This window comes from Rhinopithecus bieti, unplaced genomic scaffold (assembly GCF_001698545.2).
Source record: "Rhinopithecus bieti isolate Rb0 unplaced genomic scaffold, ASM169854v2 scaffold_40559, whole genome shotgun sequence".
Lineage (NCBI taxonomy): Eukaryota > Metazoa > Chordata > Mammalia > Primates > Cercopithecidae > Rhinopithecus > Rhinopithecus bieti.
Window position 1 is genome coordinate 145,374 of NW_016817388.1, and position 7,310 is coordinate 152,683.

General features: G+C 40.7%; 1 pseudogene; it reads right to left on the reverse strand.

Moving 5' to 3' along the window:
• Nucleotides 1-5,823: 5,823 nt before the first annotated feature.
• Nucleotides 5,824-7,096, reverse strand: LOC108517864 (60S ribosomal protein L7a pseudogene; annotated as a pseudogene).
• Between the last annotated feature and the right edge of the window lie 214 nt (nucleotides 7,097-7,310).

The window sequence follows — 7,310 nt, forward strand, 5'->3', positions numbered from 1 at the left end:
CTTTAAACCTACAAGGTCACCTGGTCATCTTGTGATTACAACAGCAGCTTTACTGCTTGTAATTGTCTTGCAGCTGTGGCAGGTCAATGGAAAAATGTTCTTTAAACACCATAAGCATCTGATTGTGCAATACCTAAATGAGTGTCATTGATTATTCACACTGCTGGCTGGTCAAAGCTGGGGAAGTAATTAGGGCTTTCTGTGTGGATTATCCACTGAGAAAAGGTCAAATAACTACAAACAGTGCCAACAGAGAGGAGCCACCAAGGACTGCAGCATCCATGATCAGTTAAGAAATGCTAAAGCAAGGCTTAATAATGATGTGCTTATGCCAGGTTCTACAGAATGTGATCATTCTGTCATAGAAATCCAATGAACCATGAGTGATGGCTACTTTTTCCCTGGAAGCACTGCTTCAGGTCCCTGATGCCTATCAAACAGGTTTGTCAGAGAAACCAGACTGAGAAGAATTTAAAAAGCATGGCTTTCCCTCTTGTCTTTTTTCTTTAAGTCAAGAATAAAGGACTTTTGGCTAACAACCATTATTCTTATCTCCCCTTTAAAAGCATCACAGTAATATTGTTTTCGATATTTTTTGATAAAATATCCCATCAAATGGCTCCTGTTGTGGGAACCTGAAACCATTCTTTTGCTGATTTAAATTAGGAGCTTGGAAAAACCCCTCTTTGAACTATAGTTCTATTTATAGTAGTATAATGCTGAAAACATGTTTCAGTTTGCTGAAGGGGCTTTCATATTTTCCAAGTTTAAGATATTTCTGCTAAATCCGCTTAGTCATACTTTGAACTAACCTCCATTCTTCATAATGTTTGAAATTCTCAAGTTAAATCTTCATTGTTTTAGTTTAAATTTTGGTTTTTATCAAAATGAAGATATTCTGGGAAAGCCAACCATTTAGCCATTTTTCATCCAAGCATAAATAAAACAATTTGAAAGTCAGTTTTGAGAAGGCATCAGGGAAATGATATTCGGGAAGTAAAATAAGTGGTTGGAGGGACTCAACAAACAAACATTTTTGGGTTACTTCTTAACAATGCATGAATTATACTAGAATAGTGGGGGAAAAATGCCGAGAAGTAATTGAGAACACCAACTTTGTGAGGGTTCAAATCTTGGTTCTATCACTTACTCTGTGATATTGGGCAAATCAATTACTCAAACTTTCTCAGCCTTAGCAGTGGGTAGACAGAATTTTTAAAAAACAATCTTTTATCAGAAGCCAGTGAAGTAGCAGGTAGGAGATGAACAAACCAAGAAAACAGGGACTCTGAGAACAACTCTGTCCTTGTAGAATCACATCTGTCAGGGCCTTCTAAGAAATAAGAGTTGTGACCAATGATCCTCATATGGGGACAGCTCCTTGGGCCAAACTGCTGAGTTAGGCTTTGGGTTCTCTGGTCTCCATTGCCTATCCTTACTACACTTGCTTTAAATCTGAGCTTCCAGAATCTATGAGACTTCAGTCCTGTTTGATTATAGCTTAAGCTAGAGAGAAAAATCTTCAAATCTAGGGGTGAGATTTAATGGTGGGATTTCAGGTAAAATAACAAAAGAGATATTTCGAAGCAGGTACCCCAACTCAATTTTCCAGTTAACTACCACCCTTTTTTCTCTTGTCTCAAACTGGAAGTCTCCTGGGTTGACAGAAAGAATTGTAATGAGAATAAAATGAGATAACATATGTGAAGTACCAGTACAGTGCCTGGTATGTAGTAAGGCTCAAGAATGGAGATATATATGTGCTAGAAGCCTAGGAGAGACAGAAAAAATTGCTGTTAAAATATTGATATATTTGTGTTTCTGAAGTATTATTTTTAAAATGTTGTAAGTTCTGAATGATAGAGTTGTGAGAGTTGTCTGCTATTCTGTATGAATTCCCTCCACTGATCATTTAAATGAGGGATTATCTTGTTTTCCCCTTTTAGACTGAGGATTAATTGTTGAAAGCAAAGATGGAATATATAGTGGTTCTGGAAGTTAGACTATCCAAGGTACATATTTTTCTATATTTTGTAACAAAGAAATTTTCATTGCTTAGCAATAAGAGGAAAAGAAAATAGAAACAATGTGGTTTAAAAGGTGAGTAAGTAAAAAATTTATAATTCAGGTTTCTATTATTTTTGAGAATATATTAAAGATCAAATAAAAATGTTTTAAATATTTTGTTTTAGTTCACAAATAGGATGAAAAAATTTATATTTTATATTTGCATTATTGTAATTTATGAGAAGAATGCTGTCCTAGACAAAGGCATTTTTTTACCTTTGGACAGCCAGGGCAGTTTGTCCCTGGCTTTAATGGGCTGCAGCAATGGGAGCATGCTAAAGTGATTTTCTGTTGCTGCTATACCTGTTACGGTTTCTGGGGGCTGATGGAGCAGGTGAGTGCCTCAGGACAACAGTGATAGAGTGACTGGTAGGAGCAGTGGAAAGGAAGAAAGAAAAGAAGAGGGAAGAAGCAGAAGACCCAGTTTTCATCTCAGCCTCATCTCATATTAGTCTTCTAGCCCCAAAAACATTGTAAAAGGAGGAGGTTTGGTGGTGTTGTTTTGTAACAGCTTTGTTGAGCTATAATTCACATACAATAAAATTAATCTTTTAAAAATGTACCGTGTACGGTGGCTCATGCCTGTAATCGCAGCACTTTGGGAGGCTGAGGCAGGCGGATCACGAGGTCAGGAGATCGAGACCATCCTGGCTAACATGGTGAAACCCCGTCTCTACTAAAAAAAATACAAAAAATTAGCTAGGTGTGGTGGCGGGTACCTGTAATCCCAGCTACTTGGGAGGCTGAGGCAGGAGAATGGCATGAACCTGGAAGGCAGAGCTTGCAGTGAGCCGAGATTGTGCCACTGCACTCCAGCCTGGGCAACAGAGCAAGACTTCGTCTCAAAAAAAAAAAAAAAAAAAAGTACAATTGGTGGTTTTATTATATTCATAAAGTTGTACAAATGTTACTCTTTTCTGGTTTTAGAACATTTTGTCACCCCAAAAGAAATCTTGTACTCACTAGCACTCATTCCTCATTTTTCTTCCCCTCAGCCCCTGACACCCATTAATTTACTTCCTGTCTCTATGGATTTGCCTATTCTGGACATTTCATGTGAATGGACTCATATAAGTTGTGGTCTTTTGTGTCTGGCTTTTTTTACTTGGCATACTGTTTCCAAGGTTCATCCATGTTGTGTTATTTGTAACAGTACTTTATTCCTTTTTATTGCACAATATCATTTTATCTACAGATACATCACATTTTGTTTCTCTACTTATCAGTGAATGGTCATTTACTTTTTTTTCCCACTTTTTGGTCATAATGAATAATGCTGCTGTGTGCATTTGCAGACAAGTTTTGCATGGACATATGTTTTCATTTCTCTTTTTTTTTTTTTTGAGATGGAATCTCACTCTGTTGCCCAGGCTGGAGTGCAGTGGCACAATCTCAGCTCACTGCAACCTCCACCTTCCGGGTTCAAGTGATTCTCTGCCTCAGCCTCCCAAGTAGCTGGGATTACAGGCACCCGCCACCATGCCCAGCTAATTTTTTTGGTATTTTTAGTAGAGACAGGGTTTCACCATCTTGGCCAGGCTGGTCTTGAACTCCTGACCTTGTGATCCACCCGCCTCAGCCTCCCAAAGTGCTGGGATTATAGGCATGAGCCACTGCACCTGGCCTCATTTCTGTTGAGTAAATACCTAGGAGTGGATTTGCTGGGTCATGTGGTAACTCTATGTTTAACATGTTGAGGAACTGCCAAGCCATTTTCTAAAGTGGCTTCACTGTTTTACATTCCCTCCAACAATGTATGAGGGTTTCAATATGTTTACTTCCTCATCAACACTTGTTATTGGTCTTTTTAGATTATAGCCATCCTAGAGGGTGTAAAGTAGTGTCTCATTTGGTCTTGATTTGCATTTCCCTGATAGTTAATATATAATAGTTGATTGTCTTTTCATCTATGTATTGGCCATCTGGAGAAATAAAAGAGACAAGGTTTATTTTCAGTGTTCTTCAACTTTTAGGGACTACCCCGTAAAGGTATTATAATCTCTCTAAAGTCTTGTTTTATCAAGGTGTATTTTAGGCAGATCCAGCTGAGAGCTTTGCATCCTGAGGCCTCATCTGCATGGGTCAGTAGAAAAAAGGAAAGAAGGTGGAAACAGGAGGCCTGAAGTGAAGAGGTGTCTAACAGCTCACATTTGTCATTTGAAGAGGTAAGGCACCTATGAATGGGCTTAGGTTAATGTCAGTATCCAAGGGGTTTAATCTGATGTTTAGGACACAGTAGTAGAAACCTCTAGTGAGGAACGGTTATCTTCAGGGCATCAACCTGATACGGTAGCAGGAGACACAGAAGGAGAAGAGACCATGAACATACAATAAGCTCGTCCCTCTTCTGCTCAAGGAACCCAAGTAATTACAAAACTTCAGCATATGTTTTGCATTACACGTGTGGCTCTGTCAAAAATGATGGAGTGGTATCACTTTATGTCTCTTTGAACTAAATGAGAGAGAGAGATGAGAAGTAAGTAGGGGAGAGACCGTATTTGATTTTATCTTTCTGCTTAACCTGTGTTTTCAATTTATAAATCAATTGGATACAAAATACTTATTACAGAACATGACTGTTTCCTTTTATATTAGAGGAGTTGATCAACAGAGTGGTTTCTTGTGGTTATTAGAATCTTCGTTCAAGTAAAGCCAAATAAGAAAAATGGGTTGGGCCTCATCTGTCAGAGGGCAGAGGTAAGAAAGAAGTAGACAAAGCACAGTATCAGAATGCATTTGACTGCAAGAAATAGAAAAGTCATCTGTACAGGCCTAAACAAATGAGCTTCATATTTCTTACATAACAAGAAGTCTGGAGGTAGGCAGTTGCCTGAGTCAGTTCAGTAATCTAATGATTTCAGGGCCAACTTCTTCGTCATTTTCCTGGCCAGAATATAGCTACTGTGGCTCCAGTCACCATGTCCGTGTTCAGAACAAGAAAGAAGACAGGTGGAGACATTCTACTTGTGGAGTCTTGTCTCTTTATTAGGAAGAGAGCCTTCCCTAGTGGACTTTCCCTTTGTCTCCTTGGCCAGGATTCAGTCATGTGCCCACTCATTGGCCAATCCCTGAGGAAAGAAAAGGAAATTACTATGACTGATTTATACCAATTTCAGCTCATTCCTTGTTGTTGAGGTAGGGGCCTAAAATCCTTTTAGGATCCCTTCCTGAAATCAAGGGATCTCTGCCAAAAACCTGAATACAAATTGGAGTTTTATTACCAGGGAAGAAGAGAGAAATGTTTCCTGTTTAGACTAGGCACAGTGTGGCTTATGTGCCAATGGATCAAAAAGTGGTTGCACACCCAGATTCAGGGTGGGGAGACTCCTGAAAACCTAGTACAAGAAGATTCACAGAACTCTGCACATTAAACTAGAAGGTTGTGCCTGGCTAATCTTGCACTCCAGTGTCTCCATTGCAGAGTCTTACATGGTTCTTTCTCACTGCAAACTAAAGATGAAGGATTCTTTTGGGAGGCTGAGGTGGGCAGATCACTTGAGGCCAGGAGTTCGAGAGCAGCCTGGCCAACATGGTGAAACTCCGTCACTACTAAAAATACAAAAATTAGCAGGGCATGGTGGCAGATGCCTGTAATCCCAGCTGAGGCAGAAGAATCACTGTAATCCCGTAGTCCCAGCTGAGGCAGAAGAATCACTTGAACCCGGAAGGTAGAGGTTGCAGTGAGCTGAGATCGTACCACTGCACTCCAGCCTGGGTGACAGAGGCAAGACTCCATCTCAAAAAATAAAATAATAATTAAAAAAAAGGGTTCTTCAGCCAGTGAATAGCCCACTGCCGTGGGTGGTCTCCTACGCTTTTTCTTTTTCTTAAAATTTGTATTATTTTAATTATTTTTATGTACAGAAAACTCAACAGCGTGCATTTAACCCAGTTTGGTGCAAGTTCTTTAGCCTTTGCCTTTTCAAGCTTGGCAATGTGAACCACAGATTTGGGACCCAGGACATTGCCTCCCCAGTGATGGCAGATCTCATCGTATCTGTTGTTGTAGTTGGTCCTGATAGCTTCCACCAGCTTAGCCAAAGCTCCTTTGTCTTCCGAGTTCACCTGTGTGAAGGCGACAGTGGTCCAGGTCTTCCTGTGGACTATATTTCCCAGTCTTGCCTGCCTCTTGATAATGCAGGGGAAGAGACCCCCATTTTATGACACAAGGCAGGCAGGAAGACAACCAGCTTGATGGGATCCACATCATGTGAAGTCACCTCCAGTTGAGCCTTCTTGTTGTCCACCAAGGTGGCGACGGTGTTAACTCCTGCTTGAAGGACAAGTGGTCTCCTAGTGGGGATGTCCTCTTTGCTGGAAGCTTTCTTCTCAGCCGGGACCAACAGCCTCTGCTTCTTCGCTTGCTTTGTCTTTCTCTTTTATGGTCTGTAGTTGTGGGCCAGCTTAAGCGACTGAGTAGCTGTTTGGCGGTGCAGGGCCTGGGTGAACTGGTTAATTGCAGGAGGCACTTTCAGCCACTTATAGAAGATGACTCTCTGCTGCTGCAACCTGATATAGTGGGACCATTTCATGAAGCAAGTGAGGTCTCTTTTGGGGTGGATGTCCTGTCCAATGCCAAAATTCTTAGGCCTTTTCTCAAACAGGGGATTCACCACTTTCTTAACCTCCTGCTGCTTCACGACAGCAGGGGCCGGAGCCACCTTCTTCCCCTTGGCCTTCTTTCTTTTCAGTATCCTGGGCCCTCCTGCCCTTTTTCATTTTCTCTCAGCTGCCAGAACCTCTTAAGGACCTAAGAGAAAAATAGCTAACATCTTTTGGGCTCTTACTGTGTACTGGGCACTGTGGTGAGCACTTGGATACTATTAGTTTCATCCTTATTTTATACTGGAGAAACTGTAAGTTAACTTTCTTAGCCTGGGGCCACAATCACTCAGGAACTGTGGACTGCTCTGTTTCCCTGGTTAGGAGCTACCAGTCTACTATTTGGTTTTTCCATTTCCAATAAGCTCAGTTTCTGCATCCCTACCACTTTGTAGTGTTTCTCAGAGTATTCTGGAAAGGCTACCATGTAAGTATAAGCTGACCAGTCATACTATTAAGTGGCAAGGCCAATTCTTGACTTTCAGAGTCTGTGCTCTGAAAAACTGTGTTTAGCTATCTAATGTCTCCAAAGAGAAGGATAGTAAAATGGAGATTGAGAGGGCTAATCTAAATATCCAGCATATGGTATTAAAACTTACAGACTGCAATAGACAGCAAAAGTATATTTAACAAGGGCTTTC